The sequence below is a fragment of the Carcharodon carcharias genome, chromosome 22 (genome assembly GCF_017639515.1).
Source record: "Carcharodon carcharias isolate sCarCar2 chromosome 22, sCarCar2.pri, whole genome shotgun sequence".
NCBI lineage: Eukaryota > Metazoa > Chordata > Chondrichthyes > Lamniformes > Lamnidae > Carcharodon > Carcharodon carcharias.
In genome coordinates, this window is record NC_054488.1 from 64,808,992 (window position 1) to 64,821,912 (window position 12,921).

The window sequence follows — 12,921 nt, forward strand, 5'->3', positions numbered from 1 at the left end:
GGGTCTAGGGATAAAGGTTCACAAATCATTCAAAGTATCAAGAAGATCAGTAATGTGCATTTATATAGTACTGAATGCAGTAAAATGTCATAAGGCATCAAACAAATTAACATAACAGTACCATAAAAAGTGTAAACAAAGCATTTGTTTAGGGGAACAGAACAGAAAAGCAGCCAGGTCATGCTAAACGTGTATAGAACCTTGGTTAGATGGCACTTGTGTGCAATTCTGGTCTCCATATTACAAAAAGTGATATAGGGACACTGGAGAAAGAGCTAGAACTGAGAGATTATAACTGTCAGGGAATACGGAACAGGCCAGAACACTAAAGTGAAGGCAGAGGGATAGCCTAAAAGAAACCTTTAAATTAAGAAGGGGTTTGACAGGATAGATATGGAGAAGACACTTTTGGGGAGTCTGGAACTAGGGGGTCATATTTATAAGATAATCACTAATAAATCCAATAAGAAATTGAGGAAAAAATTCTTCACCAAGAAAATGGTTAGAATGTGGAACTCGCTGCCTTGGGGAGAGACGAGTAGCATAGATGCATTTAAGGGAAAGCTAGACAAGTACATGAGGGAGAAAGGAATAGAAAGTTATGCTGATAGGGTTGGATGAAGTCGGGTAGGAAACACTGGCGTAGACCTTTTGGGCTGAATGGCCTAATCTTGAGTGAAGGCTGATAAGGCTGTTTGGAATGTTCTCCTCTAGATAGGTAACTGATAGTAAATCCCTAAGTTCTCTGGGGAGAGAGCAAAACATCAAGGTCAGGAGAACCAGCAGGAAATTACTATTTCTCTCCATAGATTTTTAACTACTTATTATTGAGAATTCCTTATCTGTTGACTTAAGATTTGTTACTGTTTTATGAATATGATATTTGAGCCAATCATTTGATGTGTGACACTTTCAAATTTAATATTTTGAAAGTGGTGGCATAGTGATATTGTCATTGGGCTAGTATTTCAGAAGACCCAGGGTAATTCACTGGGGACCTGGGTTTGAATCCCACCATGGCAGATGGTGAAATCTGAATTCAATTGAAAAAAAAATCTGGAGTTAAAAGTCTGATGGTGACAATAAAACCATTGCTGATTGTTGTAAAAACCCACCTGGTTCACTAATGATCTCTAGGGAAGGAAATCTGCTGCCCTTACCTGGTCTGGCCTACATGTGACTCCAGACCCACAGCAATGTGGTTGACTCTTAAATGCCCTCTGAACAAGGGCAATTAGAATTGGGCAATAATTGCTGGCCAAATAAAAGCCTGCGATGCCCACATCCCATGAATGAATAAAGAAAGTGACAGATATGTTAGTTACATGTACTATTAATGACTTACTGCATGGTGTTGAAGATTATTATCAGGAGTCTAAAGCTGTATGACCTGCCAGGTAATTTGGGCCAATACTCGCCTGTGCATAATTAATGACCCTCCAAGCGTGGAATCAGATGTGATTTCCCACCATTCCGGCCAGTGGGGTGGACGCCATTGCTACCACATTTAGTCTCATAAATGGAAAATTCCACTCAGTATTCCAGATGTGGTCTCACCAAAACCCTGTACAACTGTAGCAAGGTTTCTTTACTCCTGTACTCCAATCCCCTTGCAATAAAAGCCAACAATTTGCCTTCCTTATTGCTTGCTGCACCTGGATGCTAACTTTCTGGATTCCATGTATGAGCCCACCCAAATCTCTTTGAACATTAATATTTACAAGTTTCACATCTTTTAAAAAATATTCTGCTTTTCTGTTCTTATGACCAAAGTGAATTACTGCACACTTCCCTATAGTATATTCCATCTGCCATCTTATTGCCTACTCACCTAACCTGTCTATTTCTGTTTGCAGCCTCTCTGTCCTCCCCACAGTTTACCTTTCCACCTAGCTTGGTATCATCAGCAAACTTAGATACATTACTCGCTGTCTCTGTCTAAGTCGTTAATATAGGTTGCAAATAGCTGAAGCCCCATCACTGATCCTTGCAGCACTCTACTATTCACCGCCTGCCAATTTAAAAAAGCTCCATTTACACCCACTCTCTGCTTTCCATCCATTAACCAATCCTCTATTCTTTCTAATATATTACCCCCAACTCCATGAGCCCTTATCTTGCCTAGTAACCTTTTGTGTGGCACTTTATCAAATACCTTTTGGAAATCCAGGTATATCCTACATCTACTGGTTCCCCTCCATCTACCTCAAAAACACTAATAAATTTTCCAAACAGGATTTCCATTTGATAAGACCATGTTGACTTGTTCTAATGATACTATGCTTTTTTAAGTGCATTGTTAAAACTTTGTTAATAATAGATTCCAGCTTTTTCCTGGATACTGATGTTAGATTAATTGGTCTGCAGTTCCTTGTTTTCTCCATCCCTTCTTGAAAAGTATTGTAATACTTGTCAATTTTCAACCCAATGGGGCCATTCCTGAATCTAAGGAATTTTGGAAAATCATAGCGCATCCACTATCTCTGTAGCTATCTCTTTTAGAATGCTAGGGTGTAGGCCATCACGTCCCTGGGGATTTGTCAGATTTTAATCCCTTATTTTCTCCAACACTTTTCCTTTGCTGATATTAATTTCCTCACTCTTTTTACCCCCTAGGTTACCATCCAATTCTGGTATGAAGCTTGTATCTTCTACTGTGAAGACTGACACAAAATATTTATTCAATGCCTCTGCCATTTCTTCATTCCCCTGATAATTTCTCCTGTCTCTGCTTTTAAGGAACCAACATTTACTTTAGCTACCCTCTTCCTTTTTCTATGCGTATAAAAGCTCTTACAATCTGTTTTTATATTTCTCGCCAGTTTACTCAAATATTTTACTTTTTCTATTTTTATCAACTTTTTGGTGGCCCTTTGCTGGTTTCTAAAATACTCCCAATCCTCAGATTTGCTACTGTTTTTTTGCAACATTATAATCCTCTTCTTTTAACCTAATACTATCCTTAATTTCTGTAGTAACCACAGAAGGATTTTTCTTGCTGAGTTTTTGTTCTTAAATGGAATGTATTTTTGTTGAATATTTTGAATCTTTTCTTTAATTGTTTCCCACAGTTCGATTCCTTCCATACCTTTTAGTCTATTTACCCAATTAACCTTAGCCAGTTCTCCCCTCATATCTATATAATTGGCTTTGTTTAAGTTTAATGTTTTTGTTTGTGATTGGAGTATGTCACTTTCAAACTTAACACAGAATTCAATGGTATTATGATCACTATTTCCCACTGGATCTTTTACTACGACATTACTAATGAACCCTGCTCCGTTACACAATATTAGATTTAAGATAGCTTTATCCCTAGTCAGTTCCACAATGTATTGCTCCAAGAAACTGTCACAAAAACCTTCTACAAACTCATTTTCTAGACCACTCTTGCCAGATTGATTGTCTCAGTCTACATGAAGATTAAAGTCCCCCACAATTATTACATTGCCTTTGTTACAAGCTCCAAGAACTTCTTGTTTACAGCTCTGTCCAACAGTATAACCACTGTTAAGGCCCATAAACTGCTCCTACAGTGTTTTTTGGCTCTTGCTATTCCTAATTTCCATCCATACTGAATCAACTTCATGATCTTCTGAGGCCAGATCCTTTCTCTCTAAAGTCCTTATGTCATCCTTTATTATTTGGACCAGCCCCTGCCCTTTGCCATTCTCTCTGTCTTTCTGAAATATTGTGTATCCTAGAATATTTATTTCTTAACCTTGATCACTTTGTCTCTGTAATGACGATTAGATCTAAATAATTTACCTCTATTTGTGCCACTAGTTCAACTATCCTATTGCAGATGCTTCATGCATTCAGATAAAAGAACCTTTAATTTAATTTTTTTACTTCTATTCCATGCAATTATCTTATTCGCTGATATACAATTTTTATTAACCTTTCTGTACCTTCCTGTTGCACCCTGTTTGTCTTTACCTACATTGCTAAACTGTTCTGATGCCTCTACGTTTCACTTAGGATTTCAAAATCTCCCTTCACCCGAATCTTAATTTTAATCGCAGTGGCAATTTTACTCACTACCTCAAATTAAGAGACCACTGTTGGGTCTGTCGTCTATTTAATGATGTTGGCCTGCTGCAAGGCAAAGGAGGGGTTATCTCCATGTTGAGGTGCTTCCAAAGAGCCAGTAAGAGAATTATGGTTGTGCTGGGGCCAGGCAGGCAAGCCTGTGTAGTCGGGGCTTTTAGGCTGCTGGGACGGCTGTTGTTGATGGTGGCCCCCTCTGTGGGTCATGGAGCTTCGTAAAAGGAAGGCCACCCCCAACCCTTTGGTGAGGTCATCTTGATGTAGCTGGCAGACCCACCATGTGGCAAGGAGCCGTTTGCAAGCTTATAATATCTCTGTGGTCTGGTAAAATGGCCATCAGTAGGCTAATTAATTGCCATAATTGTCCACCCACCTTCTTTCGGCTGTTCCCATCACTGGTGGAAATGTGTCAGACCTCTCTCTTGATGCCATTTTACCACCCCTTCTCCCTTCACAGCCCGGTGTCCATTGGACTGGTAAAACTCCAGCTGTAAACTCTATTTCTCGTTCCACAGATGCTGCCAGACCGTGCTGAGTATTTCCATCATTTTCTGTTTTTATTTCAGAATTTCAGCATTCGTAGCATTTTGCCTTTGTGCTGTTGTAGCTGCAGTCTTGGGTCACCATGCACCATATTGACCTTGATTGTATTAATTTGTCAGATCCCTGATGCATTAGAAGGTATTGGGATACTGAACCAGCATCTTTAGTCCCTGCAGCGTTAATTCACCTCAGCTGATGCAGTGTTGAGGGTGCTACATTTGGCTTGAGTATTGCTGGTTTAGCGAGGTGGAGGATCAGCCAAGATTCTTACTCCTGATTGCCAGAAAGTGCATGTTAAGTGAGGACAGGACTGTGATAACCCCATGATGCAATCATCTATTGACACTCATTGTCTGGTCACTTGGGGCATGGATACAGACTCGCACCTTCCGCCTAGGAGGAGGAAGATGTCACTACTGCCACATTTGCAAAGTCACCTGCTTTTCCATCAATTTGCACTCATGATGGTCCCAATCCCTTGATTGCAAGGTCATCCACCATCCAGCTAATGAGGCTAATGTCTAAATCAGATCTAGTGCCTCCACTCTAGGTGGGGTTTCCCTAGTAATCACCATCACTGACTCTTCTTGGCAGCAGCACTCTGAGAAGTTGGAGGCACATTTGAATATCAAGAAGTGTCCTAATTGTCCCCAAAGGATATCCAATGCACTTAGTAAAGCAGTTCTCAATCCTGTCTAATGTGACACAATGCAACAAGTCTGGAGCCCGACTTGTAGCTGGACAGACAGTGGCTGGATAGAGTCTCCCTGTTTGCGTTGTGCAATGGCGGAGAAACACGAGTCTGTATCCATGCCCCAGTCTCAGCCTTGTGTTTATTTATTTTAACAGTGATATCATTAGTCAGCGTGCTGGGGAGACTCTCCTTCCTACACATCCTGAACAGGCTGCTGACGACAGTCCCGTGTCACGCAACGCATGTTGGCTCCAATCTCTGCTTTTTCTGCCAAACTTGAGATCGTGTCTGCTTTATTCATATTCAGCTGAAGGGTGTGAAATTTTAATACAATACTTTTTTTTTAGTGGACCACATTCCAAAAGACAAATATCTTCAATTTCAACTCCTTTATTTATTTTTGTGCTATTCATAAAACAAAATGATTTCTGCTCTACAAATGGTTGTGTAAATATTAACCTTTATCCCACTGTATAAACAGCAACACCTGAGAGTTACACAGCGAGTGACCCTTATTCTGAAGAAACAGTGACTGTAGAGTTATAGTGAGTAACCTTTACCCTGAATAAACAGTGACTCTTTAACAGTCACACATTGAGTGACCCTTACCCTGAATAAACAGTGACTCTGTACAGTTACACAGTGAGTGACCCTTACCCTGAATAAACATGACTCTGTAACAGTCACATAGTGAATGACCGTTACCCTGAATAAACAGTGACTATGTACAGCTACACAGTGAATGATCCTTACCCTAAATAAACAGTGACTCTGTACAGTTACACAGTGAGTGACCCTAACCCTGAATAAACAGCAACTGCAGAGAGATACACAGTGAGTAACCCTTAACCTGATGAAACAGTGGGTAGAATCGATCCCTCTGCTAGCGGTGGGGATTGTGGCTAGGGGGGGTGGACAATACGGAAGGAGCTGAAAAATCAGTTTCCCGATGGCAGGAAGCAACCGTCTTGAAAGGATAATGGCGGGTCCCATTCCTGCCAGCGGTCGTCAGAAAGCTGTTTTGCATCTCATTGCCTGGTTTCAAATGAGCACCCAACTGGAAATGTCCCCGCTCCCCCCCAAACCCCTGTCCAATTACCCGCCCCACCAGTGGCATTTCACTCTGGTCCAGAACACATCGGACCAACCAATGTCTTGTTGTCTTTGATGACTTTGGCTGGTATCCTCTGCACACTCAAGGCCTGGCTTACTTTGGGGCTTAATTTAGGATTTAGGGTCACTCACTGTTTAACTGTACAGAGTCACTGTTTATTCAGAGCAAGGGTCACTCACTCTGTGACTGTACAGAGTCACTGTTTCATTAGGTTAAGGGTCACTCGCTGTGTAACTCTCTGCAGTTGCTGTTTACTGCTCTGGGGTCCCAGAGGCCGGAGCTGATGTGGTTACAGACAAAGGGATTTGGAAGGGCCAGACACCCTGAGAGTCCTGAGTGGAGGTCCCAGGGGTGTGCGCCTGATTGTCCTCCTCCCTTTGGGTCCCCGGGGGCCCCTCCCTGACTCCTTGAGGAGAAGGGACACCTGGAGGGATGTCAAGGTGCCTGGCTCCCTCTCGTGTAGCCACTACCAAAAAGCTCATCCATGGCTACAGCAGTGGAGTGCAGGTCTACATGCATCTCTAGCAGAAACTGGATGTTCTGCTGGATCTGGTTCTCCATGGCGTCTGCCACCCTCCCCATGGGGATCTCGTTATGCACACAAGTCAGTACCATTTCATCAACTAGCAAGCAGATGAACTCCTTTGCCTCATGCTCCACTCTGTTGAGGGCCTCTGACACCTCTAGCTGTTGTTCTCCCGCCTTTCGCTGCATTTCCAGCATCTTTTCTAAGACCACTTCCTGAGGCTCGCCATTTGATTCGGACTTTACACAGTCCTCTCCCCCAACAGTCATCCGAGTATCGGTGAACTTGATTGTCTCTGCTTCCTCCTGCTGTGGGCATGTGGCCGTGCGGTGACCACCAGAATGTGAAACCCTGCCTGAACTAGTTCTAGTTCACACCGTGTTATATGTCTCTGGGCTGGTGGAGGGTGCAGGTGACTGCTGTGACGGCTCAACAGGTGAAATATCATCGTTATCGTCATCTTCCTCGCTCCTTTGCAGGTTGGAGCGGGAGCTAGACTGGGGTTCAGCGTCTGGCCTAACCCTGTTCTTGTTGACATCTGTAATGGAAAGAGGAGAAAATGAGTGACTGCATGGGGCTGCCTCCAACATTGCACTGAGCCTGACCTTTAGGTTTCTATGTGAAGCCTTTAAACATGGTTCCTCACTGGACGCCTGGGGGAGGCTGGCCTCGACGCCTCCAAATTCATGGTCTCGATCCTCGCCTGCCAGCTGGGAAGTCTGCTTTTCAAATGGTGTGAGGGGGCGGAGATTTGGCATGCTCTCTACTATCTTCTCTCTCTCGTGCCTGTTGTGTGTTAACTTGTCCTGCACAAGGGGAAAATGTGCTTTGAGAGCAATTGGGATGCATGTGGCATTCGCTTGCTGCCAGCCTTCAACACCAACCCACTAGCAATTGTGTGCCATGTGAAAGATGCACTGCTACTAATCCACAAGCGTTTTTCAGCAGCACCCTCCAGAGCAGTGAGCTGCTGCAGCTAGAAGGATAAGGCCAACATCAGCAGGGAATGCTGTTGCCCTCTATGCCAACCATCACCCCCCTCAAAATCTGAGCGCTTGGTGTGGCAGGGTGAGAGACCCGCTGCTGCCTTCCTACCTGAAGACTACATGGACTGCAGTGGGGTGATGGGGCATCACCGCAACACGTTGAGACTCGCTTTTATGCATGGGAAGCGCAGATGGTTGCCTTGCCACTGAGGCCCATGTCAATTCCCATTCAGTAAGGTGAGTATGGGCAGAAGAGGATTCGCTTACCCTGGCAGCGAGGATGAGGTAATTCATCCTTTTCCTGCACTACAGGATTTTTGAGTTAAGAGACAGCAAAGGAAAGAAGTCACTGTTGAGAGTGATTTATAGGCCCCCCTAACAGTAGCCACACAGTAGGAAGGACTATAAATCAAGAAATAATGGTGGTTTGCAAGAAGGGTACTGCAGTAATCATGGGTGACTTTAATCTTCACATCAATTGAACAAATCAAATCGGCAAAGGTAGCCTGGAGGATAAGTTCATGGAGTGTATTCAGGACATTTTCTTGGAACAATGTGTTCTGGAACCTACCAGGGAACAGGCTATTTTGGACCATGGTAATGTGTAATGAGACAGGAATAATTAAAGACCTCATTGTAAAGGATTCTCTAGACAAAAGTGATCATACCATGATAGAATTTCACACTCAGCTTGAGGCTGAGAAATGTTGGTTCACAACTAGTGCCTTAAGTTTAAATAAAGGCAATTACAGGGGTATGAAGATAGAGTAGATTTAAGGGGACTGGGGAAATAGGTTAAAAGGGAAGATGTTAGAGAAGCAGTGGCAGACATTTGAGGAGATATTTCATAGCTCTCAACTAAGATATATTCTATTGAGAAAGAAAGACTTGATGAGAAGGATGCATTATCCATGGCTAACTAAGGAAATTAAGAATGCTATCAAATTGAAAGAAGAGGTGTACAATAGGGCGAAGATTAGTGGTAGGCCACTAAGTTTTAGAAACTAGGAAAGGAGAACTGAAAAAAGAGAGAAATTGGAGTATGAGAGAAAACTAGCAAGAAATATAAAAACAGACAGTAAAAGCTTCTACAAAGGAAAAGAGTAGCTAAATTGAGTATTGGTCCCCTAGAGGGTGAAACTGGAGAATTAATAATGCAAAATGAGGAAATGGCAAAGGCTTGGAACAAGTATTCTGAATCCATCTTCACAGTACAAGGCACAAAAGTCATCCTAAGAATAGCAGAAAATCGAGAGGCATAAGGAAAGGAGGAACATAAAACAATCACGATCACTAAAGAAAAAGTAAGGCTGACCAGTTCCCTGGTCCTGCGTCCTGGGGTCTTAAAAGAAGTAGCTGCAGAGATAGTGAATGCATTAGTTGTAATCTTCCAAAATTCCCCAGATCCTGGAAAGGTCCGAGTGGATCTTAAGGGGCACAAGTACGTGGAGGGGTCATGGTGGATGTGGAGGGGGCATGAGGGTGAGTGGAGGAGGGGTGAGTGGTGAGGGCTTGGCAAGCTAATAGTCATGATTAGAACTGGGCTGATGTCCCATTAAATGGAGGCCAAGCCTTCTAACCTGCTGACTCAACATCTCCCCGCCTCTGTTCCCACCTTAGGCCTTTTTCAGAAAGCAGCAGCCCTGACTCCAGCCTGATCCTGACATCCTGGGGGGAAAATAACATGTACATATGGAACGCGATGTTGGGAAATCGCCCGACTTGTGATTCCCATGTCTGTAATGAAAATGCAGCTCCCTGATTCTGTGTTCTCTCTCTCAAAGATTGCTCGTATGCAATTCCATAACATTTCTGCCTCTACCTCCGCTCATCTGCTGCCAAAATATCCTTGCCTTTGTCAACCCCAGATGTAACTAATTCAATGCTTTCCTGGTCTACCTCCCATTCTCTACTCTTAATATATTTCAAATTATCCAAAAATATGCTGCCAGTATCCTAACTTGCAACAGTTCCTGCTCAATCATCATTCATATTTTCACTGATCTACATTGGCATTCAGTCCTTCAGCATCTCAAATTTAAAAGTCTCATTCTCATGTTCACAGCTGCTTATCTCTGTAACCTCCTACCTCTGAGTACTCTGCGTTCCTCAAAGTCTTGTTGTTTGTGCATGATGGCAACCCCGTTTTTGTGGCTGTTTGTTCAATCGTTTGGACCCTACAATCTGGAATTCCGTCCCTAAAGTTCTCTGGCTCTCCATATCTCATCAATGCATTAATTTGCACCTTACAAATAAGTACAGGACAGAATGGCCCATGTATTTACTAAAAAACTTAAACAATAAAACAACAAACAACTTGTCTTCAGTTATCATCTTTAAAGTAGTGAAACATCCTAATACACTCTACAAACAAGCCCCAAGAGGAAGATCCCAGATAGGTTAATTTAAATGAATAGTCTGCCCTTTCCTTGAGTGGGTGATCAACAGAGCAATGTGTCCCTGTAATTATGGTACCTGCCCCACTGAACTGAGAATCAAATACTTTGAAGAAGGCGTTTAGAAAAATCAGAGCCCACAATGTATTTGCTGGACTGCTGATCTGTCCAGGGTAATGCACAATCATATTGACACCATCCTGATCGCCCGTATCATGCTTTAATTTATTCCCCAGCTGTTAGGAAGAGCTTCATGTTTCATTTGCATTTCTTAAACAGCATATGTTATGGAACCTCCTCTAATGGTTGAATAAAGAGAGTACCACCCAGTGTGATACTAAGCTGCACGGACAAGATTCCATCCTTTTGCACATCGAATTAATTGATCTTGCATTAGTAGCAGAAGGATGACCATGATTGTCCTCAGTGTGCTTGAACTAGAGAGAAGAAATATCAGCCAGGGTTACTGTTCTGCTACACCACTGTTTTCAAATATCCTGCCGTACTTGTGCTCTTGGGTGAAGCATTGGAGAGCTTAACATTGTGGAACCTGTGCCCAGTAAAATGAAAGAAAATTGACAAACAATTGCATTCCCTGAAGAACAAGGTGGCTCTTTAAGGAGTTGGGGTTTTGATGGTTTCTGTTCAATTAGATCAGAGCAGTTACACACACACAGCTTTCCTTTTTTTGCTGTGACCTTTATTTTTCCAGGCTGTTAGCAGGACAATTTATAACATGACATGGAAAAATTTGCAAAGAGCTCGCCTGTGGCATTTTTCCTAAATTAACACCACCACCAGTCAGATCAAAGCGAAGACAATATTAAAAAGAAGCTTCTTCCCATGACTCTGAGGAGTGTCTATGACCTCTTGCAGCTGTGCGGGACACACTTTGCAGTCTGATTCAAAGAGTTTGGAGCGCCTCACCTTAAGATAGCACCGGGTGCATTTGATCTGCCTTGTTTTATATCACATCCCTTCCCCGCCCCCATCCCTAAACACATCTTAGGAAGAGGAAGTTATGTGTAAGCCATGTATGAGATATCATCATCACTCTAATTTACAGAAGCTGGCTCGATATCCGAGGAAGTGGATTCCATGAATATCTGGCCCTTTCTCAGGCAGTAACCTCAGCTCCATGTCTTTCACATTTCTAACTTGGATCATTTTCTTTGAAAAAATGTTGGGCCAAGGTTGCTTAAAAAAATTATTTCTCCCCTAGCCCACTTTCTATTTCCATTTCCCTTTCCCACCTGAAAACTTAAGGGAACCTTTCCAATTGGTCACCCTTGAGTAAATTGGGTGTAACAGATCAGCAAATTGGCAAGAATTGGTTACAGCGATCCCAGTGAACTTCCCAGTCGGTTTTACACTTGAATCAGATATGCCCCCAGTTTGAATTCATTTATATTAAAATTATGTCTAGAGAACATAATTTGGACATCCCCCTAATTTCTGTGTGCTTATCAGGTATAAGCTCTCTATTACCTACCTACAGATTAAAGGGTCACCCAGGGTGACATCTAAAGGACCCTGGATAGGATTTAGGGCACAGGGGTGTTCAGGGCTCTGACGATATGCTTTAACGCAATAAAAGAGCATTTTGTGGCTATTTCTGACCCTTCTTAGTTTTTACAATTTTCACATGGTTGGTCTTGAGGGTTTCTGTCATTTTGTGTGAACCTGCATAGTGAGAGCTGACAGGATATTTGACTGTGTAGCTTAAATTACGATAATAGGTTGCATAAACTTGGCTTGTGTTACCTTGAGTTTGGAAGGTTGAGGGATGATCTAATCAAGACATTTAAAAAGACAAAAATAGATTTGATAGGCTAGATACAGGGAAGCAATTTCCTCTTGTGGGGAATCCAGAACAAGGAGGTACAACCTTGATGGCTCAGCACAATCTTGTCTTAACACAAGCACATCCAGAGTGAGCCACTAGAAGTCAGGAACAGGAAGCTCTCTGATCTTTTCCTTTCAGGGATACTAACTGAAGGGGATGTCCTCTGGCATACTGGGTACCGTCCCTCCCTCTGAGCCAGAAGCTCTGGGTTCAAATCCCACCCCATCTATGGAAACAGACATAAGCATGTGCTTTGTTTGCCTCATGCATCACTAGATGCCAGAAGCCTCTAAATCTAAGATAAAAGCAAAAAACTGCGGATGCTGGAAATCCAAAACAAAAATAAAAATACCTGGAAAAACTCAGCAGGTCTGACAGCATCTGCGGAGAGGAACATTTAATGTTTCGAGTCCGTATGACTCTTCAACACAGCTAAGGAAAAATAGAAAAGAGGTGAAATATAAGCTGGTTTAAGTGGGGGGTGGGACAAGTAGAGCTGGATAGAGAGCCAGTGATAGGTGGAGGTAGCCAAAAGATGTCAGAGACAAAAAGGACAAAGAGGTGTTGAAGGTGGTGATATTATCTAAGGAATGTGCTAATAGGTGACATTAAGGGTAGAAAGCAGGACGAGCAAGGTACAGATAGCCCTAGTGGGGGTGGGGCGGGGGGAAGGGATCGAAATAGGCTAAAAGGTAGAGATAAAACAATGGATGGAAATACATTTAAAAATAATGGAAATAGGTGGGAAAAGAAAAATCTATATAAA

The 12,921-nt window shown here is 42.6% G+C and overlaps 1 protein-coding gene across 1 annotated transcript in view; it reads right to left on the reverse strand.

Moving 5' to 3' along the window:
• Positions 1-6,613: 6,613 nt before the first annotated feature.
• LOC121293552 (transmembrane protein 100-like) overlaps positions 6,614-12,921 on the reverse strand; it is a 39,737-nt gene continuing 33,429 nt past the window's right edge. Inside the window, exon 3 of the transcript XR_005946556.1 lies at positions 6,614-7,465. The gene's annotated coding sequence lies outside the window, so the exon portion shown is untranslated. The remainder of the gene's footprint in view (positions 7,466-12,921) is intronic.